This window comes from Mytilus californianus, unplaced genomic scaffold (genome assembly GCF_021869535.1).
Source record: "Mytilus californianus isolate M0D057914Y unplaced genomic scaffold, xbMytCali1.0.p SCAF_8, whole genome shotgun sequence".
NCBI lineage: Eukaryota > Metazoa > Mollusca > Bivalvia > Mytilida > Mytilidae > Mytilus > Mytilus californianus.
Genome location: NW_026262734.1, coordinates 65,616,381 through 65,644,128, shown reverse-complemented (window position 1 = coordinate 65,644,128; position 27,748 = coordinate 65,616,381). Strand labels below are relative to the sequence as shown.

At 31.4% G+C, this 27,748-nt stretch overlaps 1 protein-coding gene and 2 long non-coding RNA genes across 3 annotated transcripts in view; 2 read left to right on the top strand and 1 right to left on the bottom strand.

The window, feature by feature from the left end:
- LOC127710652 (septin-2-like) overlaps window positions 1-27,748 on the bottom strand; it is a 635,810-nt gene that overhangs the window by 68,279 nt on the left and 539,783 nt on the right. The window lies entirely within an intron of this gene.
- LOC127710665 (uncharacterized) lies at window positions 2,689-5,779 on the top strand. The gene is made up of 2 exons (XR_007986259.1): window positions 2,689-2,983; window positions 4,642-5,779. It is a non-coding gene; the product is annotated as an uncharacterized LOC127710665 (long non-coding RNA).
- Window positions 14,756-20,562, top strand: LOC127710666 (uncharacterized). The gene is made up of 4 exons (XR_007986260.1): window positions 14,756-14,851; window positions 16,212-16,291; window positions 17,798-17,887; window positions 19,285-20,562. It is a non-coding gene; the product is annotated as an uncharacterized LOC127710666 (long non-coding RNA).

Sequence of the window (27,748 nt, the reverse complement as noted above, 5' to 3'; positions counted from 1 at the left end):
AGCTTTGCGTCATTTACAAGATATTTAAAAACATAACACAAATAAAAAGGGTCAATTCTAATTAATGAGGTTATGATTTATAGGAGACATTTGTTTGAGGAATAGTATTCAATAAACATAATGTACGATGGATGTCAATAATGAAGTAAAAACTGCTTACTATTTCGAGTTTAATGAGTTCGTGCTTTGTTCTTACGGGGGTTCGTTTACATTTTTCTGTGTTTTTGTGTATGGTTTGAGTGACAGTCGGTCATTTTTATTCGTATTTTATGTCATGGCACTTATTTTGCTTTTTTCTCTTCGATTTCAGGTCTTTTAATTCTCCCTTGCTATTTTGGTCATTATATATAACAATTGTTGAATCTCGGTTTCAAAGTTCAAATTCGTGTCTAGACCATACATTTCCTTTTTAACTTGAAAATATGTCGTGTGTCAAAAACAACTGATGTAATGTCTTAAACATATATTGCTTTCGATGATGCACTGGTGTATAATTGCCAATGAGACAATTTTTCATCAGAGACCAATTGTCATAAAATTGACAATCATAGGTCACCGTACGGCCTTCAACAATGCACAAAACTCATACAGCTTTAAAAGGCCCCGAAATTACAAATGTAAAACAATTCAAACATGAAATAAACTCATCATAGATACCAGGAAAGAAATTTTGTATTTGCGCCAGACGCGGTTTTCGTCTACAAAAGACTCATCAGTGACGCTCGAATAAAAAAAAAGTTAAAAAGGCATACAGCAACATACGACAACCACAGAATAATAAGCTCCTGATTTGAGACAGGTTAAACTAGTTTGCTGGCACCATAATTTTCAATAACATGGGAAAATGTTCACATGTGTTTATCTGTATCTGTGCTTTTTCTTTTCAATATATAGTATGCATTTATTTTTGTTTGTCTTATAATTATAAATTATGATTCTTTTAAAATAATATTGTTATTACATTTATACTTATTATTATTCAGTTCTATAATATCGATAATTATCCTTATTATCCTTATAATTTTATGTTTTAATAATTGTTATTATTCCATAGTGTTCATTATTACTATGTAAAATCATTGCTACTATCATTATTGCACATTTTTAGTAACAACTTTGTACATTTTGTATCTGTTATTGGAAAGTCCTTACATTGAAAAGCAAAAGAAAAATCTGTACTAAAGACTAACTACTTCAAATATTGTTTTATTTGTAGAGAATTTTACACAAATAACAGGAAACTTGTCTGTATTTGTTAAAGAATACTGTGGATTCATTATTATTCGTTGGATACCAATTTTCGTGGATTTCATGGCTATCTGGGAACCACAAATTCCAATGTCCAACAAATTAAAAAATTTCTGTAGGAATGTATGCAGACTTTGGCAAAACCACGAAATCAAATATCCACGAAAATGAAAGTTATCTTCAATGCACGAAAATTGGTACCCACGAAAATATAATGGATCCACAGTATTTGAATTTAAGTCTACATGAGTTCGAGTTCAATATAATGCAGATGGTATGTTTCTAGCAGCTACATAGAAATGCGCGCTTTAAATACTTTTTATTGTACCTCAGTCCTATGTACCCTTTAGTACTCCACGGTTAAGAGCTTACAAATATTTTAACCCCACACATGTTCATGGACCAGTCCATCGTAATGAAAGCAACAATGGTTGTTTTGAGTTATATTTTGATATGTGTTCACTTCAGTAACCCAAGGTTATCTGGTGTATAGAAATATGAACAGAATGGGTTCCCTCCGGATGGCATCGGCAGATAAACCCTTATTGAAAATTGGATGTATAAATACGCAGCTACGTTCGGTCAGAATGAGCACGTTTAATCAGATGCATTTTGTAGATCTAGAGATAGTCCAAGGTCACTTCATGTTAAGTATTACACGAATGCGTCGATTGCATCAGAACAATTTGGTATGATGGCAGATCAATACTGTTCTAGCTTGTTGTGTTGTATTGACACTTTGACACTTGATCAAAGTATATAAGACTGATCTCTCAAAGACATTTGATTTATTTTTTCGACTTAATTGTGACAACATTGCTTTTTTTCTGATATCTGTAAACCAAAAATCCTAGAGTATTGTGTCTAAAATCAAGATCAAGCAACGTAATAAGTATTATATTTATGTTTTATCGTATTTTAAACATCACTTGAATTTTAATAAGGTGATATCCTGGACATTGATTACATGGGTTTTATAGGAAATGTTATCAACGCAATATACATACTATTCCAGGTTTGTAAGTAATTAAAAAAATTGAAAATATGACGCATGCACATGCATGAGACGTGCACGATTTTTCTTTTGTTGACGACATCGATGTTATCAGTATTGATCAATCAAAATAGAGTACTAATTCGATACACAAGATTCAAATTGCATTTTTATTTTTAATTGATGCTTTTTATGTTTTCAGGGCTTTAAAACAGAGAAACCGTAGTTCATGCTTGCATTATAATATTATTAGGTCTGAGTTATTTAGTTCAAAAATACAGAAAGAAAACTAAAAAGAACCAAAGGCTTATACTGTGCAGAGAACATATTCAAATGAGCGCCCTTCTTTAGTTGAATCCAACCTAAGCATTTACGTTGAAATTGATGAAACCGTGTCTGTTGAAAATGCTAATTTCAATAAGTTGTAAAGATAATGAGATATCTTTAAATACTGACAATACACGATACCTGTATCCTTTTCGGGTAGAAGATGACAAAAGAAGCTCGTCAGTCTCTGCAACAACTGTTAATAGCTACTTATCCATCCATGAACACCTTTGTGCATTTTGTATCCGTAGTTGCGAAAGTCCTGGAATTGGAAAGCAACAGAAAAATCTGTGATAAAGATTTATGACTTAAATTGTTGTTTTATTTTTGTAGAGAATTTTACACAACCAACAACAAACTTGTCTGAAGAATCGGAAATAACAAACCCAACTTCAACGAAAAAAAGCAGCGATGGTTGGTGCATTAAAATATATAGTTTAACTAAGAACTGGTTTGATTGTTTCCTAATGAATTTCTAAATATATATCAAAGATAGGTAGAATGGGGTGACAAAATCACGAAATAATATCCACCGTTTATAAGTATTTTGAAATACAATTTCCACATACATTTTTTGTAAAGATTTAATCGAAAAGCTAATAATGTACAAAATGCATTTTAACAAAAAAATAGAATTTAGAAATTGTCCTTAAAACTATCTTTTAAATTCTTTCTTTTTTGTCTAAACAATTTAGCCAACTGATGCGTCTTATCCATAATGATAGTTTTCAATCGTTGTGTGTTTCTTTAGCGGGGTTGTGGGGGAAACTATCAATTCCCTAATGGTAAGTTGGTTTTACTCGTAATGTTTGTTTTGATAATCGTATATTTGGATTTAAGTCTGCATGATTCTGATTTCGATATTGCATTTGATGTTATTATTCTCGCAGCATCATAGAAATGTACGCTTTAAATACCTTTTATTTTACCTTAGTTAAACTTTCCCTTTAGTACTCCACTTCGGTTAAGAGCTAAAAAATAGTTTAACCCACACATTTTCAAGTGCCAGTTCATCGAAAGGAAACTTGGCAATGGTTTTTGTTAATAACATCTTAATATGTGTTGATTAAGTTCTCTAAAGATGGGTGGTGTTTAGAAATATGGGCACATTTGGTCTACTTCCGATCGGTACAGCATGGAAACCCTTTTTTAAGTTTGGTGTATAAATTTGCAGCCACGTCCGGATCCCATTAGAATGAGCACGTCTAATCTGATGCATTGTGTAGACCTAGAGATAGTATAACGCTCACTACTTTATAAGTACATAATTAGCTTGGTGCACATATAAATAACTGTTCCTATCTAATAAACCTTAAATTACAAGTGAAATTCCAAATTTGTCTTGATGTATAATGTGTTCTGTTTCGGAAGATGACAATTTCTACCACTTTACGGAAAGCAAACAACAATCAACCAATAAAACATAAGAATGCTTCAGAAACATTTGATGTGATGCTAGATCGAGACTGTCCTAGCGTGTTATGTCGTATGGACACTTAGTCATAGTAGAAGACTGGTCTTCGAGCGTCATTTTGTTTTACTTTTTTGTTTTGATTTTGACACAATTCCCTTTTTATCATATCTGTTACCAAAAAATTCTCGAAAACTATGTTTAAATGTAGATAGTACAACAAAATAAGAATTATGTTCATTTCAACCATATTTTAACCATTACTTAAAATCTAGTAAGGTGATATCCTGGACATTGATTTAATATGTTTTATAGTAAATACATCTGAAATTTTATCAGCGCAATAAGAATATTCAAGGTTTTTAGTCTATCGTTTTTAGTAATAAAATAAGAAATTATTGTGATATTTTAAACAACATGATTTTTTGTGTGTATTGCTTTATATCTTAAATACGAAGTAAGTTGTATATGGTTTCCCAAACTGAGATACCAATATCATGAATATGACGCATGCACAAGCTTCAGACTTGCTCGAAAATTTTTCTTTTGTTGACGATATCGCTGAATCAATATGGATATATCAAAACAAAGTACAAGTTCAAAACATAATATTCAATTTGTATTTTTCAAACTGTTTGATTGGTGCTTTTTGTGCTTTCAGGGATTTTAGACAGAGAAATCGTACTTTATGCCGTAGTTGCTGCTTGCATTATAGTAACATTAGGTCTGAGTTATTCAGTTCAAAAATACAAAAAGAAAACTAAAAAAGAAACAAGGGCTATTACTGTGCAGAGAACACATTCAAATGAACGCAATTCTTTAGTTGAATCCAACCTAAGCATTTACAATGAAATTGACGAAACCATGCTTGTTGAAAATGCTCATATCAATGTGTTACAGAATGAAATATCTATAAATACTAACAACACAAGTTACCTGTATCCAATTCATATAGAAGATGACAAATTAAGCACGTCAGTCTCTGCAAAAAGTGTAAATAATAGCTACTTATCCATCTATGAATCAGATCAGAACCGCAATTCAGATGAGTCAGACAGAAATGACGACACGAGAAGTTATCTTCATCCTTATCATACGATTAATGAAGACTGGAAAGAGAAAACTCACCAATATGGTATACCACTTGTCTCAAACAAGGACACGGACGATTCATCTGATTCTAGTACGCAAATGATTAATGATGGATACGTAAATCCATATCAACCTCTGAACGAAGACTGGAAGCATAAATCTCACAGTTATGAAGTCCCTGTGAAGGTTCATCATTGTCAGCTTAGTTCAACAGTACCTTCTATATTAGATGAGGAGCTTGAAGAAGAGGGCAATGATAATAATCAAATAACGAGAATTAAGCACAATAAAGTTGCACATATCGATGGAGCAGTTATATCGACCTGTAATAAACAGGAAATGGCTGATGGTATATCCATGAATGATGAAAGGAAAGAAATTTCAGAGAGTATAGAAAATAACCTTGAGATATCAAAAGAATTGACAAATATGAATAATTTCTCTACAAACAGTTTCTCTAGTACAGAAAGAGAAAATGCATTAGTTCCGGTAGTTGAACGTGATATTAAAGATTTTGATAAAAATGAGGATAATCCGCATAATTACAATTTATTGAAAAACGTTACGATTCACACTGTTGCCTCAATTCATACCGATCAAAATACAAACGTACATAATTACACTGATGCTAAATCTCAATAAAAATGTTGACGCTGTACTTTCTTGAATGTAACAAGCGTATTTTTTTATATAAATGTGATGATGTGTGAGAGTTTATTTATCGTTGGGGCAAAGCCGGGCTTAGAGTTATTGCAAAACTATCTATTTAGGGGACGGTGTGAATCAGTTGTGTATACTAAATAATTCCAAAGATGTTAAGACGTTAAGACTTCATACAATCTTAGTCTTACTCATTTTGCAATCGAAAAAAACATACTTGAGTTATCTACCTTTTACACAAGAATTTCCCATTCCAAATTTACAGACAGATCGAAATAATTTGTCTCATACAATAAAATGGCTAACGTAGATACAACATAATTTTTTCAGAAAGAGATAACATATATTTTGTAAAAAAAACAGTTCGATTCAAACAAAACATCTCTAAATTCACATCGTTAAAATGTTTGATATTTTGATTGATAACATATCAGTTACGTTTGAAGCACATCTTTACCCAAACAATCGGCATTCCTGTGGGAATCAACTGTGCTCCTATTTTCTCGACATGTTTCTTTATCTATATAAAGCACACACCTTACTAGAGTTTCTTGGGAAGAATGAAAAGATTCAACAATTGATTATTTATTCTTTATAACTGCTAACATTCAGCATATAAAATCGAACTAAATATTATTTTTATATACATATGCACATTCATGGCTCTATAATCTGTCGATACCTGTATCTTGGCGTTGCAAAGGGTTATGTTTTTCCCTGACTGTTAATGACTTCTTTACATTCAATCAATACTATGTTGGTTCTGTACTAAGTGTCTTTTTTATTGTGGGGATGTATAAGTACCCTGCCTCCTCCGGTCTGTGTTTTTGTTAAATGTATATTTGCTTTATAATGATCTGATGAGTTAAGCCCTTTTCAACACATTTTGTTGTTTGTTCTTATGTTGTACTGTTACACTATTGTCCCAGGTTAGGGAGAGGGTTGGTGCCATCAGACTAGTCGTACCCAGCAACAGTATGTATGTGCCTGTCCCAAGTCAGGAGCCTGTAATTCAGTGGTTGTCTTTCGTTGCTATATATAATACTTGTTTTTTGTTCATTCTTTTGTAAATAAATTAGGTTGTTAGTTTTCTCGTATGATTTTTTTTTTACATTTGTCATTTCGGGGCCTTTTAAAGCAGACTATGCGGTATGGATTTTGCTCATTGCTGAAGGCCGTATGGTAACCTATAGTTGTTAATGTCTATGATATTTGGTCTCTTGTGGAGCGTTGTCTCATTGACAGTCATTCCACATTTTCTTACTTTTATATATAGTATTTAGTTAGACTTAACGACCCTTATCTAGCTGATCAGATGCATAGTGGGTAAAGAGTACAAGCTAACAGACCCCAAAAAGACCGAAAAACTAAAGATTACAGTTTAATTTGTAGTTACGGTCAACCACATCAAAATTTTGAAGAGATAATTTCAACCTCACCATTTGGAACTCTTGGTTCAATATTTTCTTCTATCAAGGAAATCATGATCATAAATGCAAGCCCTGGATATTGTATCAGCTGGGAGATATATATTGCAGGCGCTGCTGGAAGGTTGCTACATAGAAATGGAAAGTTCACTATTGGTAAACTGCAATCATCTCTTTTGTCGTATAATTTTGTTCTCAACCGACCGTCTGTGTCACTTTCTAGAAGTTATTCAAGATATGAGACAGACTTATCTGTTGTATCCTTTATTTCAAGTACATGTACGATAGGATAGATGCGTTCAACATAGTCACCAAACGTTTAGTTATATAGTGAGAGGACATCATCTATATAGCGGAAGGTGAAGTTAACGGTTAATGCTAACTTCAATGCATTGTTTCAATTTTCATTTAGTTTGAGATTGAGAATACTTCTGTGAAGTGTTAATACTATTGCAAGACAAACTAATCTATGTTCTCTAACAGATCTTTGGAATTGTTTAGTACGTTTACTGAGTCATTCTTTCTCATAACTCTGTTGGAGCAGTTTTTGTGTAAGGAATACCCACTTTCAGGTAGAGACTGTATAGTATGACCAGACACGAGCGTAATGTTTATAGTGAAATAAATTAAGGCGATACGATTGGACAACGGGAATGTTGCTGTAAAGAAATGGATATTCGACAATTGGAATGATGAAATCGTCCAAATTCTTCTTTTGCCTTTCCCTTTTTAATCATACGCGATTCGCACCCATCAAAATTATTCACAAAGTACCATGTTTGAGAAGTTGCAAAGTTTTAATATATCTTTTATAAAAATAAAAATAAAGTTGAATACGATATGAATACAACAACAATTCTATCGGATAAACTGCTAACCAGCGTGGGGAGTATACTACAATCGTACTAATTAATATCTGATCTATCTGTAAAATTTGAAAGATCCAACCCCCAAGATATATCGCATTTGGTGTATGCATATTGCCTAAGCATACTAAACAAAAAGACGGAAGATACCAAAGGGGAAACTCCGAAGTCAAAAACAAATTGACAATGCCATAGCAAAAACGAAAACCATCAATTGACAAACAAAAGTTTACGAATCATGCACAACACAGCATAGAAAACAAAGAATAACAGTAACAATAGAAAAACCAAACACCAGGTTGGTCTCAGGTGTTCCAGAAAGGTAGGCAGATCATGTTCTTCATGTGACACCCGTCGTGTGCTCATTTAAGTACATACCCGGTGAGAAGTCATTTTCGGAAGGTCGAAATTGTATTTAGATAGCTCAGAGGCTCGCACTACGTTTTGCATTAATAATTTATACGAAATATTGAACTATGTGCTTAATATGCAAAGTGAAAATATACTGGGTATAGAATTCAGTGACTATTGTGTTTTTGAGATATTAGCATTTACTCTAAATATAGACTATTTGCAGCAATTGGTGCCAGAAAATATGGTTGTATTTGAACTGGTGAATTATTTTCATTAATTTTCAATAATTAGTTAGATGTTTGACCAATTGCGAGGCCTGTATCATCTTTCAATTAGTAGATGTAAATTCAGTATTTGTGAATAAGAAAGTATAATAAACATTGATATTCATATGTTTATTCGGATAGAACTTTAACATACTGTTAAAACAAATACAGTAGTACTAGATGCATGAAGGAGCATCTTCCGCATCTATTTGATACCTTTGAAGACTCTGGTCAACACATGAACACTAGCTATACCAGAAAAGAGATTTCTCTAATGAATACCATAAGCCCTAAATCAAGTGCTTTTATATATCAGTATATGATGTGCGTAGCTTCTTTTTTTCAAAATTCTGTTGAAGTATCACATGTTATGTATGTTATAAAACAAGATATTTAAAATGTATCGTCAGAAAAGCAAGGTTAAAGATCGTGTAAAATTTGCAGAGTAAAGTAAAAAACATAATTATCAAAATCTGTTAATATTTTGAAGATATCAATTATAATGCATAATATGCACTTTTTATAAATAAATGTGATGATCGAGGAAATAACGCCAACAGAAACGTTGACGAGCTAAAATAATCAAGACAACGGTTTACGCGTCTGGCGTAAATATAAAATTTCAATCCTGGTATCTATGATGAGTTTATTTAATATCGAACTAAAGAGAAAAATCTGAGCCATGCACAAGAGAAGTAAATCCTAAATTTCAAATTTCTTGTTAAGTTTATCTGAATCATGTTAATTGCCTAAATAAATTTCTAATGTTAACAATCTTACCAATTGTGTCTTTGATGATTTGTTTTAGTATATATACAGTAACGTTTACTTAAAAGACATTGACATGATATACATTGTGTGACATGTCTGTGGTAAAACTTAAATCTGTAGTTAGTATCGATTTCACAAAAAGCATTTTTAATTGTCATGTTGCACGACATTTTGTATTTGGTAACTTCAATCTGCTACGGTATATGCCAAATATATATAACATGTATAACGCTTAACACACTTTTATCATGTCGAATAGCAAATGAACAACTAAAAAGAATAAACATGTTTTAAAGAAATCTTGTTTATTCCAAAGTTATCCTATTTACAATTTCTTCAGTTGCTCCGGATGCAGACTAAGGATCCCCGTTTACAATTGTACTAGATGCCCGGGAAGCAGAAGGCTACAAAATCCACTTTGTTCTTTAAAATAAAACAGTATTATATACATAAAAAAACAAAATAATGATACAGATTTCAGATTACTGATCATGTTAAATGTCCAAAGATTCAAAACATCTATACATTTTTATTTCATCATGTTTAATTTTGTTTCTTTTCTTTCCAGAACGTCCATTTCGTCAAAATACAAAATTTCTTCAAATCCAGGTATTTACGAAGAGTTTGTTTACGACTTATTTTTGGTTCGATTGACCACTGTGATCTTCATAAAGCATAAAGGGTTCTAGTTTCTTTGTTATTCAATTGAATATTTCATAATATGAAAATGTCTTTGATTTCACTGATGATTATTTTGGTATTGAAATTGAAAAATGTAAATAATATTTTTAGTATTATTTTGTTTGAAGTGTATTGGTATCGATACTTAAACTCGCGAACAGTCGAATATATAGTTTCTATTATCCACAATTTGTTTTTTAAATATAGAACCGAAACTTCACAATTCGTGGGTATCTTCATTTAAAATATCTTTGATGTATTTCATGTTCATTTGAAGAAAAAATATTGATCATTACACGTGTTATCAAATGGTCGAAGCTAATACTTGTCAATCGCATTCCAGCGTATTAACGGTTCATGAAGAATGCGATAAAGAGACTCTATTTGTTTACTTCTAATGAATAAATCGATACTAATGAACTAACTAAATTAATGATTTCAAAGAACTGTAAGTAACATATACATTTTGATACATAATATGACCAGCACATGATATTTGCTATACAATTTGATGTTATTTTTATTTTCTTTTTATATGTTTACAAACTGTTGACATATTTCTTTTATTTGGTAGAATGGCCCTGGAATAAATAAAACAACGTATGTATTGAACAATGTTATGTATCGGTCCACTATACAAAACTTCCTCATCGAATTAAACATCATCCTGTATTCTATCCGGTTTTTTTTTCAAATATAAAATTTGATATGAAATCAAATATTTCCTGATAAACTGGACATAGTGTAAATTCAAAATGTTAAAATGTATTACTTTCTGTATTATATTGTATAACATGGGTAGCATCATAATGACCTTAAAAATTAATGATGAGGGTGTCTGTGCTGATGATAACGGGTATGTAATAATAATATATTAGTTGAACCATACTTCTATTATGGAATCCTTGATGAGTTTTACCATTCTTTTAATTTGTATCAGTGCAAGGTATTTATTGGACATTTTTACCGTTGTTATTGTCATTTTATTCTAATGAACAAATTATATGTAATGCAATTGGTTTTGTTTATGGAAATAAGTTTGTCAAACCTTTGTGTTCTATAGCCACCGAGCACATCTATACAAAGTTTTGTAAGTGCATGTCCCAATTCAGGAGCCTGTAATTTAGTGGTTGTCGTTTGAATCTGTATACCATATTTGTATTTCGTTCATTGTTTTTTTTTATATAAGTCCCCCGTTAGTTTTCTCGTTTGGATTGTTTTACATTTGTCATTTCGGAGCCTTTTAAATCTGACTATGCGGTATGGGTTTTGCTCATTGTTAAATGCCGTACGGTGACCTATAGTTGATAATATCTGTGTCATTTGGTCCCTGGTGGAGTGTTGTGTCATTGGCAATTATATCGCATCTTCTTAATTTTATAAAGACATGCAGTGAACTATAGACTGCATTATTTGGACAAGCAACCACAAAATATGTACGTTTTTGCATTCATGAAGAGTCTAGAGTTTCACAGCTTTCGTCTTTCAATAACCAGGCGACCGCCATTTCGTGATCCATTACATGGGTTTATTGAAGAACTATTTTGTATTTCTTCTCAAATGTATAGATGATTTCAAACATCAAATACTTACGTCCCAACTTGATTTTTTTAGCTTTTTGTAATGGCCTAGAAATAACGTTGAATACATTTTTTCTGAACTTAGCAAAACCAACTATATATCAAAGTTATTTTCAATTGTTTTTCCGATGCATTATATGGGTTTACTTTAGAACTTGTTTGTATATTTTGTTTAATTTTAAAGATTATTGCAAACATCAATTACTTTTTATAATGACCTAGAAATTACATAGAATAACATGATTCTTAGAGCGATAGATTGATCTAATGTTTTTACAATGCAATATGAAAAAAAGAAGATGTGGTATGAATACCAATGAGAAAACTGGTCGATAAAAAAGTTTAAAAAATGTACAATGTAAAGTTTTTTATACGACCTTTTACAATGAGCCAAACCAATACCTCAATTTACTAATATAAGGCCTCGGATTGAAAAAATGGGAAATAATATAACAGGCAAAATAAAGTACGTACTTTTTGATAAAAGAATATGTTTACATTATCACTGGAGAGCATTTAGTTCTGACATGGGATTGGTATTTTAGGATCACTGTCGTAAATTTTTAATTTTTCGAAGGCCTTTTATTGATTCAGCTGAAATTGATGACCTTAGCCGTATTTTGCAAGGTTTTTCAGAATTTTAAGCTTGCATTGCAATTCAACTTCAAGTTCGATGTGGACCTCTAATATGTAGTAACCGAGAACAATTTATTAGTTTTATGTAGACGAAACTCGCGCATGGATTAACACATTATAAGCCGATTATTTATGTTAGAATTCTACAACAATTCGATCGATGCCAATGCTGGTTCCCGATGTTATTCCCGGTGTATCAGTTAGAACTTTATGTTGACACAAACTTATAATACCTTTTTTAATCTTTTTTTGACTGCTAAGATTTTTCTGACCCCAAAACAAAAATGTTCTTAACCGTATTTAGCACAATTCTTCAGACCCTTTGCCATGAAATGCTCGTTAGCTTCATGTTTAATTAGGCTTTCTAATATTATTTTTTCGAGCGCCACTGATAAGTTTGATCTAAAACAAAAAAGGTAAGATTAATATATTTCATGAGGTGCTGTGCGTAACGTACTGTAAACATAAACAACAATTCGATTGCAGTTTACAGGCTTTGACATGTTGAGGAAGCAGTCGTCGGATGACGACTCTTCTTAGAGAGCAGTTGTCGGATGACGACTCTTCTTAGAGAGCAGTTGTCGGATGACGACTCTTCTTAGAGAGCAGTTGATTTTTGTCAGTACCGCATTGTTAAGATAGATTGTCATAAATCCATTTTCTTTAAAATGTGGTATCTAGAAATGCATTTTTTTCGCTTTAAAAATAAGATATAATTGTATATTAACTGATGGAACTTATAACAACGTTCTGAATAGAAGTGTTGATGTTCTACGGTACCATTCTATTTCATTGTGATGTCACTTATTAATCAGAGCCAAGAAAAAAGTTTGTATGGTAGACCCGAAACGTTGTATACCTTGAGATTACCAAGATAAATGTTAGATAAATATATATAAGTATATTCATCTTATGCAAATCCTTTTCTTTTGTGGATCACATTAATTTACACTTTTAAGAAATAAAGTATATTTATCTATTTCAGTATGTACACAATTGCCGTCCGCCAATACGTTGTATAATATCTTGTTTTGATAACTATTATTGGATCGATTCCATATAGAATATCTACAATTAATAAAATCACTGTATAGGTAGCACTGAGGTCAGAAAGATGATTACCGCTGACAAAAGGAGCATATTAGATAAAAGTACTCCACAAAAGTGGCACCAGATATCAAAAGGGACGTTTAAAACTCAAAAGTCGAGATAATCTGACAACGACATGGCGAACAATTTATACAATATACTTACCCTTCTGGAGTACCTGAGACAACCCCTTGTTTAAGTTGGGTTCGTAATGCTCAGTCTTCTCAATTGTGTGTTCTCTGTTCTGTTGCTTTTCTTTTTGTCGTTTTTATGCCATGGCGTTGTCAGATTGTTTTCGACTTATGAGTTTGACTATCCTTTTGGTATCTTTCGCATCTTTTATACAAGTTATAGAAATTGAGCCATCTTAGAAACGGTTGGATATTGGATAAATATACTAACAACCGGTGGATCAACATTATGAAACCGTTAAGGTCGAATTTTTGTCTATACTAACACCTAGTAGAAAAAAGTCAGTATACTAACGACCATACTAGAATTTAGTAGATATTTGATCAATATTCTTTGAAATTTGTATATTTATAAAATATGTGTACTTTCTTTATATTATAAACGTTATATTTTTCAGAAATCTTTCATGTTGCTTTAACCATAGGCTACATAATGGTATCTGCGTTGGTATGTATCATGTTAATATTTTACATTAAACATATCTAACATCATTCCGACAGTAGTCAGTAGTTCTCCATTAAAAACCAAGTATTTCAATTCTCTGCTATCAACAGGGATATAAGTGATATTACGTTGTAAAGTTCAAAATTATAAAAATTACCATTTTGGTCTCTTTACATAACTGTCTCTAAACTGCACTTATATAAATGTTATCCCTAGAATTGAAAGTTTAGAAATTAGACAAATAATGTAATTGTTCATGTCTATATGCAGTATCCTTTGGAAAGCTCCAGTTTATCCTACTACGGGATTAGTTGCAAATACTTTCGAAACAAAAAAAAAAAGATAAGTTTAAGGAAACAAATGTTTTTCGATCCTAGCTGGGATCTGTTTATGAAGTTGAGAATTTTCTTTTAGCAACAATTAAGTACTTATTAAATACAATCAGTATAACATGTGTCTAACATATTAGTGTTTATTCCAATTGGTCACAATTTCTGGCTTTCTTTTCCACTATCAATGCATTTGCACAAAATGGAACTAAAGGCGGCGACGAAATTTATATCTTGTATTTGTGAGTACTTTAATATAATTAGAAAAAAAGGTTTTTGATTATTTTACACGTTCGCAAATACGTCAGCTTCATTTAACAATGATGATTAAACCAAACTCTTAATTTTAATAATTATTCGACTGTTATCGTTTGACAGCATGCTCTATTGGAAACAAAGTGGAAGACGGTGTGTGTGTTCCTTGTAGGTTGAATACATACGGCGATCAATGTCTTTTGACGTGTACCTGTTATTTTGATCAAAGGTATATAAATTATATATTTAAATTATTAAATGTATTTTAACTTTTTGTTTGTCTTTTGTTTTTAACAGTATATTTTTTACAAGTCAGTAACTAACATTTAGTTCCAGGATTGTGTTTACTTAGTTTCTTAAAGATATATTGGTTTTAACAACAGTTTTATGTGATGAACCTAGAATGAAATGAAGCATAAATTGCTACCTTAATATATAATAAAGAAGTCTCATGGTGATAAAGGCGTATTTTTCTGTTAAACCCTCACTAGTAAATTTATCATTTCTGTATTTTCATAATACAACGAGGAAAATCTTTTATAATAAGATATAAGATATAAAGTTTTTTCTAAAAATAAGAGTAAGGGTAATAATGTCTTAGATCAACAAAAAGCAAACTAACAAAGGCAAAAGCAAACATCTACAGGTCAATTTAAATATACGTTTTATTCCTGTTCATAAAGTTCATCGGATAGTACCAAGACCTAATATCTATAGATAAATGTTCAGTGTCTGGTTCACAAATTATACAATATGGTCTTGAGTTAAAGATTCTAGGTGCTTAAGTTGTGTTATATTTTACTTATCTTACATTTTTCCTTTTATTTTATTTTGTACTGTATCTTTCGGTCATGTGACTCGGTATTAATGCATTCCTGGTGCTAGTGGGTTCAGAGGTGCGATTATGACGGAAGAGGCATTTACAGTGTTATTTTCAGTTTGTTCACCCTCAGTTTGTATTTATATTTTACTTAATGTGTACTTTACCGAGCCAGTGTGAACTTTATACTACATGTACTATCAACTACAAAAACGTTTTTGTTGGCATCTTTGTCAAATTTATTTTCTTCTACAAACACTCGTTTGTTGGTATCTTCGTCAAATTTACTATATAACAACCTTTTTTTATTAACGTCTGAGATGTATGTTTACACAGTTTTGGCTACTGGATCCCAATTATTGGTCACATTAACCTTCTACGTCTGATGGGCTGCGCACTCAATTTTGTCAACAAGTGGGAGAGAGCTAGCAATAAAATCAGGTTTAATCCACCATTTTGGTCGGAAAATGCCCTGTACCAAGTCAAAAATATGACAGTTGGTTTCCATACTTCTTTATGGTTGATCAAAAAGTGAAAAAGGCCAAATATAGTACGATCTTGAAGAGCATTGAGGACCAAGAATCCGAAAGGTTTTGTCATATAAAACGGTGATGAGAAGAAGGCCTTAAATTTCCAATTGTACAATAGCAAGTGCTAACTTATTAGTATTGTTGTCCGACTATTATCAAATTGATTGCTGACTTGACTTAAGAAGATGTGATACATATATAGTTATAGTATTAAAGATGCATTTGTTTTCTTTTACCAGGTGTCATCATGTTTTAGGATGTGTTAATGCATCCACCATTATACGCTCAGCATCCACATTCACGACTATTTGGAGCACAGGTAAAAGTAGACAATTTCAAAGATTGTTAGACATATTAAACAAAACGTGTCTAATACTATGAATTAATAATATGTTCAGTTATCACAATGATAATCATGGATCCTAGTACATGTATTAGTTGCGGAGTTCCTTACAAGAAATATTTCAATTTTTTGAGTGAAAGTTTCAATCTGGTTTAAGAAAGTCATAAATATTTGATACTTATTTTAGCCATGTATTTGATCAGTTAAAATTAAAAATTTTAAAATTACATATTCTTAAAAAGGTAATAAGGATGTGTTTACATAATACATTTATCGTGGTAAGCCCAAATAAATGAAGCTTTTTGTGTCAAAATTGATAATTGGTTCGAGTCCTCTTAATATATACAGATAGATATAAGTACCTCAACCCAAATAATCCCCTCCCCCTCAAGTATTTAATGGTAATTTGTTATTATTTTATTGTTTTCGGGACCAAATCCAAAACAAGTTGAAAAACATATTTTTAATCATATTTAGTGTGATTTAAATGATGTTTGTTTCAAATATACCTCGTTCGTCTTTCATTGAATATAATATCCCCGTGGTATTATAGATCAGTAATCTAAATTTGAAGTAAACATTAATGATGATCATTTGAATATTTATGAGTTATTAGGCAAAATTATAAAGTATGATATCTGCGCTTTTATCAAACATCCGGTTTTACTTCTCACTTACTGATGTCGTATCCTCTGTCATATGCATATTAAACACTTCATTGTGTTCTAAAACACCTTGCTTGAGATGGTTATTTTACAGTAGTCATTGATAAAATAGAAGGACCGAAAACCCGGTTTATTTTTAGCTTAGGTATTTGCCTTAGCCTGAAAAAAACATATATTTGCTACAGGATGCATTTTCTTATTATAATTATCTGGATAAATATTGCCTATCTTCGAAAACAGTAAAATAACAAAAAAATATCGAACGTCAGAATTGATCATATGAAAGACTATTCAAATAATTGTGTTCTCCCTTTTGTTTGACAATTCATTTTATGCATTAACTAAAGCAAGTCAGGAAGATGATGAATTTTTATATTTTTGAAATTTCAAACGAAGGGGGAAACTGGAGGGGGTATGATTATGAGTCTGAGTATACTTACTTCTTTTCTCTGAGTAAGACACATAAAAAGAACATCAATGAAAGTATATATCAGATAAAATATATGTATGAAACACAAAGCCGGTGTTTGTTAATGGAAACCCAGGAAATTGGATTCACAGCTAAATTATCGTTTTGACTAATCGTGCTTCACAGGGACATCACAGGACCTTAAACATAAAGTGATTAACAACGACTAGCTAAGTGACCGATTGGAAAATAATTGACAATTTTTTTCTTTCCTCATATTTGTACTACATTTAATAGGTTTTTGTTTTTGGCAATGTGCAGTCAATTCCTAAGATTTTAAAATTTGAGACTGGCTTTGCAAAGACCTTGTAAAAAAACCTTAATATATCAATGTTTTTGTTGTTGTAGAAAATGTAACACAAAAAAGAACCACACTACTCGAAACTGTTGAAGAACTAAGAATTACAAACCCAACTACGACAAGAAACAATAACTATGGTTTGTATCTAAAAAAAAACATTATTTTGAACATTTTGTTCTTTTCAATAACGCACCGTGTATACAAAATGTTAATTTATGATAAAAATAGAATTTGTAAGCAAGCTAGACATTCTTTATCTCTGACATATGTTCTAACTAGAACTATCTCTAAGCACGCTACACATGCTACATCTTTAATATAAAATAATAGGTAAACATGCTGGTTGTTATGAAAAATGTATTAAGTCATATCCATAACTTCAGACCTGCTGTAACCATATCCCACCATAGCCATGAGCTTCAAATAATTAACAAGATCTGCTTCTTCATTTTCATTAAATAAAGGAGCTGGGTCTGACTTGACAGATTCAGGATTTAAATAACCACTCAGTCTATGTCGTAGAGTAGCCTCATATACTTCTTATCTACGTGAGGCTGTCCGAATAGAAATGCCGTGTTATTTTACTAGCTTATATGAATTATTCAATTATGTTGGTCAATATTTTCTGTACTCTTTAGTAAATTTCTGAAAATGAAACATATTATTCAAATTTGAGGTAAAATTGTTTCAAATTTATGAAAGTGATATATATTCCAAAATATTTGACTACAAAAAAAAACTATTCAATACGTTCAATAATAATGTAATTGTAATGCAATCGTAATTTGAATACTTTTATTTATATATGTAGCAAACCATGTTCTTTTAAAAAAATATTCAGACGTTTGTAACTCAAAAGCCAAGTAGCCGAAACTTATGTACTAGCAGTGTTTATAAAAAAAAATTCATCATAGTGATCAAGCTTTTAAGCAATGTCTCGAGCATCACAAGCGTCTACAAAAGACGCTCGAAAAATTAAAAAAATAGAAATGGAACGAAGTTGAAGAGGAGTGAGAACTCAAAATTCCAAAAGGTTTTGCCAGACACAGATAAGGCAATCTATTCATGTGGAAGAAAAACCTTAGTTTTTCGAGCTAGTTTTGTCAGCAGTTGATTTATATATATGTCTATGTAAATGACAATTCAGAAGTACTTTTTACTAGTGATACCCTCTGGTAGGAAACCTCCACCAACAATGGAATCGACCTATTGGTTATAAAGTTCGGTAATAATTATGAAGTTAATGAATACATCTTTCCCATGCAAAGCTTTGATTTCTATTCCGGGTTTTGCTTTACTTTTGACCTTTTCCGTTGCAACAGCTCTTCGACGTTTGTATTAGGTTTTGGATTTTCAAATAATTTTGTCTCGAGCATCACCGAGGAGATATTTATTGCAGAAATATGCATCTGATTTGTACCGTCATTGTTATTGTAAAGTTTTTTGTTTTTTTGAAAACTATATATATTTCCGTATCATACTGGTAATTTGGATGTTTAACTTTTGAATTCATTAATATATGTTATGTTTTCAGGGCTATTAGACAGGGAAATAGTTATATATTCAGTGGTTGCTGCCTGCATCCTAGTAATATTAGGACTGTCTTATTTAGTTTTTAAATACAGACAGAAGACTAAGATAAAGTTTGATATGTCTAATACCATGCAGAACACACATTCAAATAGAAGACATTCTTTGATCAATTCCAACCTTAGTATATACGACGAAATTGACGAAAATATGATTGTAGAAAATTTAAATATAAATATGGTGCATATCAATGATAGAATTATTGATGATGAGTTACAAAAAAATACTGACAACACATGCTATCTGCATCCTATTCATTCAGAAGACAAAAGCAACAGCACGTCTGTTTCCGTCAAAAGCGTAAATAACAGCTATTTATCTTTCCATGAATCGGATCAAAACAGCCGTTCTGATCAGTCTCAAAGAGATGAAGACACTACAAGTTATCTTCATCCTTATCATACAGTTGATGAAGATTGGAAAGAGAAAACTCACCAGTATGCTGTAGCACATGTCCAACGCAAGGACACGGACGATTCGTCTGATTCTAGTACGCTAATGATAAACGATGGATACTTAAATCCATATCAACCTCTGAAAGAAAGCTGGAAGCAAATATCGCACAGTTATGACGCTCCTGTGACGGTTCATCAATGTCAACAAAGAATAACATTACCTTTCTCATTTGATGATGAGAACCAAATAATTAAGGATGAGCAAGATATGTTTCTTCCTAAATTATTAAAGAAAGACAAATCGCCTGAAATCTGTCATAAAAACAAAAACGCAGTTACCAATCCACAATATTAATATTGCAGGTTGTATAACGGCAATCAAACAAGAAATAGATGATGTACCGATGCTATAATCTCTGTATTAACTTATAAGGAAATGAAAGAAATTTCAAGGAGTACAAGCAAAATTCCTCCAATATCAAAAGATTTGAGAAAAAAATGCAATTCATTTGAAATAATTGACATAAGCACTTCTGCCTCAAATTATAGCGATCGAAATACAAACTTTAAAATTTACGCAGCTGCTAAATCGCAATAGTCCTCGAAGATTAGGTTATATAATGTTATGGTTGGGGACAGTTTGCTGGAGGTTGCACTTCTGTTTGTATTAATTACACAATGTAATTTCCGATAAGAAGTCATTTAAGGCTAAAACTGTGCCACTTTTACTATGAAGTTTCGTAAAAAATCCAGGGATAAAAAGTTCATATGCACTACTATTTTTGCAAAGGTCAAAACATAGCGTTGTGCGGTGTTTTCTTTTTGACGTTTATTGACCTCGAACTTCTAAGAGTTTGAACTACTCTTCCCTTTACTTTGAGTTTTCCTGAGAATTCAGTTTGTCGGCTATCCAACAGTATGTATACTGTTTTTAAATTTTCCCATGTTGTGTCTCTATGAGATGAAAGATGGAGATCATATCAAGAAACCAGTAGGTAAACAAAACAAAATATCTTTGAATATTAGGTATCTCTCAAAAAGAGGCGTCGTTTGCGAATCAGCTGTATTTACAAAGTTCAGCCTAGATCAGTTTCAAGTTAACAAACAGTGTTTATGCTTTCACTTTGATTAAAGTATGTTTAGGTTTACATTGAAAATGTGATTAAAGCTGCCCCAAGAATATCATTATTGATTATATTTTGATTTCTCAAAATGTTTACGTCCTATTTATTGTACGGGAAGGTAAACGACTACTACGACACCCAATAAGATGATGAGGAGGAGGATTCATTTTAAAATAAGGAGATGTGATGTGACAGCCAATGAGATAATTATCAAAAAAATCCAAATAAAGCAAATTTAAATAACTACCGGTTATCGTACAGCTTCAACAATCAGTTTTTGAAGGACATGATGATGGTTTTTGCTTATTTGATAAATCGAGATTAATAAAAAAAAAAATGAATTATTTCCAAAGAATTGTTACACAAATTTAGAGCACACTTATGCAAAAAAGATGTTCCAAATGTTTTTTTTTTACAAAAATGCACTTGTGCATGTTGTGTTTATTTTTTGAAACAAAATAGTTAGGTATATCTGTTCTAAACGATAGAAATGTCCGAGAAACCGAAATTATGAGTACATGTCTAAAATTTCGAAATCCATTTATCTCAATAAGTAGCACGTGGAGGTTTTTTTTATAACATATTTGAATTGACTAGGTGAAAAAAAGCTTGTATCCAAATTTTCTTCACAAACTCTAGATGGATCAAAACTGTATCATATTCCATTACATTTCAATTATGTCTCAAAATTTATATTCAAAAGACGATCTTGATAATTTACAAACATCTGTTTCACTGAACTCTGTTTTTGTTGTAAATTCAAAATTATTTCCTTATCAAAATACCATAAACAAAATGTTACAAATTTTTAATATAAATAAAACAGTTTCAAGAAATTTATGTATTTTCCTTAAAGTATTGAAAGTGGCATTATCTTATCGTTTGTTAAGTTTTTCTTTTTATCAAGCGCATCAGTAAAATATCCTTAGTAAAAAATTCTTGTAGAATCAAGTATCATACTGACTATATTGACTATTGTTTGAGTAATATCCTGGATCCAACTAGAAATTTAGTGCAATCCAGAATCTTCCTTGTACAAATCTGAATATCTTCTAATGTCTACTTTATGTACTAGTGAATATTGGAATCCTGATTTGTACTGGATTTCGATAAAACCATAAATCAGAATTCCGATTTCTTCTAGTAGATATTGGAATTCCAATTTGTAAAAAGAGGTTTCTTGATCATACAGAATTCCATTGTACTGTAGCATCAATATATCTTTTTTTTTCTTTAGATATCCGTGATGGTATTGTCGTTGGTCATGAAAGTCAGAACGGTAAATATTAAGGATACAGAGTTCGAACTTTATACCTACGATGCTAATGACAGTTGTATTATTGTTTATCTGTTGTTGTTTTTTTCTGGACCAACATATTGTTTTAATCACAAAGAGTATTATATATTTCATTTATATATAATGTTGATATTTATTTCCTTTTAACTTTCAAAAAAGTAGTTTTACGATTTTTGCTGTTATATAAACCTTTATTTAACATAAAGTCCGTTCAATGTTGACGTTATGTGTATTCGGACCACTAATGATCAAACAGAGAAAATTTGACTGATAGCATATATTATCAATCTTAAACAAAGGTAAACGTTTGCTATGATTGAAAAGAAATACGAAATTCCTTGTTCGTTAAACGTGATAAACCTCTTGGTATAAAGGATGTAAATTTTACAGTTTTGTAACTATGATGCAATAGCTGTCATCGTACAACGGTTCGAATTAACAAATGCCAAAACGAAATCGAACATTAAATCATGTTCAATCCTGACATCCAGAATAAAAGTCTTTGTTCTTTCAAAGAAAGTTTTTGATTCATTTTTTTTCTTTTAGTTACAGTTTTGTCGTTCTATATTTTTGTATGCTTTATAATTATGCCGCTTTATTTCATAGTTAAATTGTATTGTATTGATGTTTGATTTAATATGTCGAATGTTGAATGTTATTTCATGGGTTAACAATACCAACCTCAATAAAAAAAAAAGCTCAAAAATAAAAACAATAGAATGAAAAAACGATATATGTAGCTATAAAAAATATTGAATATAAATGATAGAAGCTCATTGTTAATGAGAGAGCGATATAATTTGTGTGCATATATATCTAGAAAACTCATCAATAAACCGCTTTAAGAGTATACATTATATGTTATAGTATATACGATCTTAATCCAGTGGTATCATGCACGGATCTAAGACTTGTGATTATTTACTAAAAAGATCGCAAATCGATCCCCGAATGTGCTGTAAGTTTTTGTGAGGTAAACAGTTCGTAGTTAAAATTCAAAATTTAGAATATAAGTTAAATCTAGTTGATAATGGATTCTAAACAAGTTATCTACAGTACTGACGTCAGATAAATGAGTTAACAATGCTAATGGCTAAATAGACTTTTCCGTAAGTAACCTACATAGATACTTATACCAACACGATACCTACACTGACTAAGAAATAAGAGGAACCGTATCAAAAGTCAAAATATACTGAATAAGTGATCTCTTAAAATTTGAAGAGGCGAAAGATACCGAAGGGACATTAAAATTCATAAGTCGAAAATAAACTGAAATGGTAAAAAAAACGAAAAAGACTAAAAGACAAACAATAAACAAAACACAACATTACCATGAATTTTGTCATTGCAAAATATGGTATCACAGCTCCCGATTCTCGAATCCAGTGGTCTTCCTTTTGTCTACGGAGAGGTGTTGCAAGATGAGGACTGTGAGTCCTGTGGAATGTTTTTTTTTCGATGAGGCGAACTTGCATAGAAAGGATTGAATGATCAGTACTGATTAAAATGCTGGTAAACAATTTTGCTTGCATTATTGTTTATGATTGATCTTTGGCCGCACATACGTTTCTTAAGCCTTCCGTTCGTTTCACCGATATATACCAACCTGCAAAGTTTAAATTCTTATCCGTAGACGAGATTTGTTGATTTACAATTCAGATCACTGTACTTTTGATAAAGCAAGTTTTGTTAGTTAAATGACTAGTAAATTGAGCAAATTTTACCGGTTTTGCAGAATTTGGTATTACATTTAGAAATGAGAGTGTTGTTCAGAATCATTGAAGTCCAAATGTCTTGTAAAAGAACTGAATACTGCCGCGTACGAAGATTATTGCAAACGTTATTGGTATCATGATCTGGATGTGTTAAATTCGAGGTATTTGTCAAGTCTGGTGATGAATGACATCTGCCATGTCAGGCGTCACCGTGTTCATGGTGACGTCTGTTTCGGAATTTTTTATACAGGGCGACGTCCACGCCAGTATTCTGATTGATAAATTAATACATAAAATGCTACTGACTGGGCGGATGATGTCGTTGGGGATAAAATATCTACCAGCAGAGACATCGATCCAATGGTTTTAAAACTATAAATTCTGTAATTATTTTTTTATTTTTTTTAATACTGAATCGGAACTAGAAACACCGCCTCTGTTTTGACAATGGTTGTGCCACTGCAGTGACAGCAATATATCAAAGATAAAAGGCAGACTTAGTCTTAGATGCATGATTTTTTTTTATTAGTTGTTATTGTCTTTGAACTAGCTGGCAGTAACTGCGAGTACTGTCATATCTGTAATTAGTGTCTTTTTACTGTATACGTACCCTGCCACGTCCACTCTGTGTTTTTGTTAATTGACTTTGTGCTTTGTATCGATCTGATGAGTAAAACCCTTTTCAACAGATTTTTATAGTTTATTTATATGTTGTACTGTTACACCACTGTCCTAATTTAGGTGGAGGGTTGGGCTCCCGCTAATATGTTTACCCCTGCCACATTCTGTATGTGCCCGTCCGCAATCAAGAGCCGGTTATTCACTGGTTGTCATGTGTTGTTGTATATCATATTTGTCATTTTTTGTTCATTATTTTGTACCTAAATCAGGCTGCTAGTTTTTTCGTTTTAATTGTTTTACATATGTCATTTCGGGGCCTTTGCTGAGTTTTACTCATTGTTGAAGGCCGTAAGGTGACTTATAGTTGTTACATTCTGTTTCATTATGTCTCTTGTGGAGAGTTGTCTCATTGGCTATCATACTAAATCTTTTCATTTTTATATTAACTGTATATGGTATATACTTTATTTCAAGTTCGATAGTATTATTGTATTTATAATAGATACTAAACTTTGAATTATTCATTGAAAGGACATCATCTGTACAAAGGAACGTGAAGTTAAAGGATAATGCTAGCTTCTATCTATATATTCTTTCCTAGAAGCTCATGTATAAAATCGGAATCATATCAATAAATGAACCAAGTTTGCAAGAAAAGGAGCACAGTTTTCATGGGAAGCCGATTGTTTGTATAAAAGCATTTTTATCCGAACGAAGAAAAAAAACGTTATTAGAGAATTTTATGTTTGAATCAGACTGTTTTTTTTTTTTTTTTTTACAAAGAACGGTTTATCAGTCCCTAGAACAAAACATTTTCATTTACATAAGCCATACATTTTAGGACACAGAGCAGGATCAATTCTTTAAATTTGTCTTTTAGTTTGAAATGGAGAATACTAAAGTTTTGTGTAAAGGGTTGAAAAAATCAAATATTTTAAATGTCCAGGTTTGATATAATCTTATTATTTATTATAACTGTATAATATTTATTCTAATTTCAAAGCTGTAAATGATGTTTCAACAAAAATTCATCGATACAAACACGTTTTAAGAAAATTCATAGACACACTGTGACAATACCATATTTAACATTTTGGAAAATGGTTGAAAAAAACACATATGTTAGGTCTTTTTTATTTTGAATTGTTTTACATTTGTCATGTTGGCGCTTCATTTGGTCTATGGGTAAAAGTTGTCTCATTGACAATCATACCACATCTTATCATGTAAGACAAGATAATGACAATATCAGCTTAATTTATATATGACACAAAAAGGGATTGTTTCAAATATTTAAGAATGATATCACTATACTAAGTATAAATTATATTCAATTTATTGGGAAATAATTGTACTGTCATTCGACAAATTCTTCCTCAGAAGTAGGTAGTTAAATGGCATTAAAGGACCAAACATTCATAAAGGTTGGACACTTTTCATATAAATTATATTTATAAAACAAGGTAATTAGTATATGTAAGAGAATGATAATCCCTTTCTTCATGAATAAGTACGAGCGTTAGCGAGTACTAATCATGATGAAAGGGATTGTCATTCTCTTACAAACTTAGAATATTGTGCTCAAGGCTCAAATTTTCTCTTGATTGGTGGTATTCAAGAATTAGTGTCATTGTTATGGCAATGTTTATGAGAAATGCATGTATATCATTTATGAATTAGTTTGAGTGATGTAAGGACTTTATAAGATTTTGGAACATATAATTCATTGTGTTTTAGACACTAAATGACACGACAGTACAAATTTGAAATTGTGGGAATTGTATAAGTTTCGTGATTGTGAGTATGAATGTTATTCATGTAATGTTTTAGTGAGGTATTATCTTTTTGTTTATTAGTCCCCTACCGACGAAGTCGAATGGGACTTTATGTTTGCACTCTGTCTGTCTGTCCGTCTGTCTGTCTGTCTGTCCATCCGTCAGTCCGGTAAATCAGTTTTCCACACTTTTTTCTTCGTGGTTGAAGATATTGATCTGATATTTGGTATATTGTTTTATCATGACAAGTTACAAATCAAGTTCGAATTTTGTTCCGGTCTGTTGATTTTTGTGCAGAGTTATGGTCCTTGGACTTTGAAAATTCACTTAAATAATCAGTTTACCACACTTTTTTTCGTCATGCTTGAAGATATTGACTTGATATTTGTTATATAGTTTACACCATGACAACTTATAGATCAAGTTAGCATTTTGTTCCAGTGAAATGCATTTTTAACCGGTAGGGGACTATGTATTGCCATGCAATACTCTCAGAATGCTTGTTTACAGTTCAAATCAATAAATTCGAAATTTGAGTTAAAGCTTAATTTAATTTCACAGCCAACATTTTAGTCTAGCTCTTTAAATCAAATTCTACTTCATTATGTCAGGGAAATGTTCGAATGAAATGCCTTTAAAAGATTTAAATATATTCAAAAGTTAAATGAAAATACTTTTTTTTATTCTGTAGAATATTGGAAATTACTTTTTTTACCAACTGCAGATCCATAAATCTGAGTTTTGGCAAGCACACTATTATATTATTAGCTAAATACTTTTTTTGGTTTTTTTTTTGTTTCAAAATTAAAGTTTTATTAGTCAGTTTCAATCACAAATCCTTTCAAGCTGATAAATTTGCGTTGGGGCAGTTGTAACTCATTTATAGAAACTCTTTGTTTTGAACTGTAAATAGGCCTAAACAATAGAATAATCCCTTACTACATGTACTAAGAACATGATTTACATTCTTTCTTCACAATTAAGAAGCATCAAATCCTATAATTTCATTGGTCGAGAGCACTTTGCTATATTCTAAGGTCATATAGTGTACGATAAAGTGCCTATAAACTCACTGAATGCACGAGTGACTCTATTTATAAAACGTGTCCGTGTAACACCAGTTATTGTACTGTTTTTCTATAGCTCTGCTGGGGGCAAAGTCCTACGATAAATATCTAAGACACCTGCTCGATTTCATTTCTAAAGGATCTCTTTTGTTTAGTTAATTTGCCTTGAACTTAATGACCTGGTATAGCTCTATCGGGCATGACTAATTAGACACGCCCCATATAATTCAGAGAGTAATTCAACCATTGTCTTCCCGTAAACGTCTTTGTTTAATTGATTTTTTTTCTAAAAACTATGCTGTACTAGGCATGAGTAAAGTTATATCCTTTCCAGTACTACAGTACATAACATTTCATTGCATATAAGATAATAACCATCACCGGAAATAAACTAAACAAATGTTCAATCTT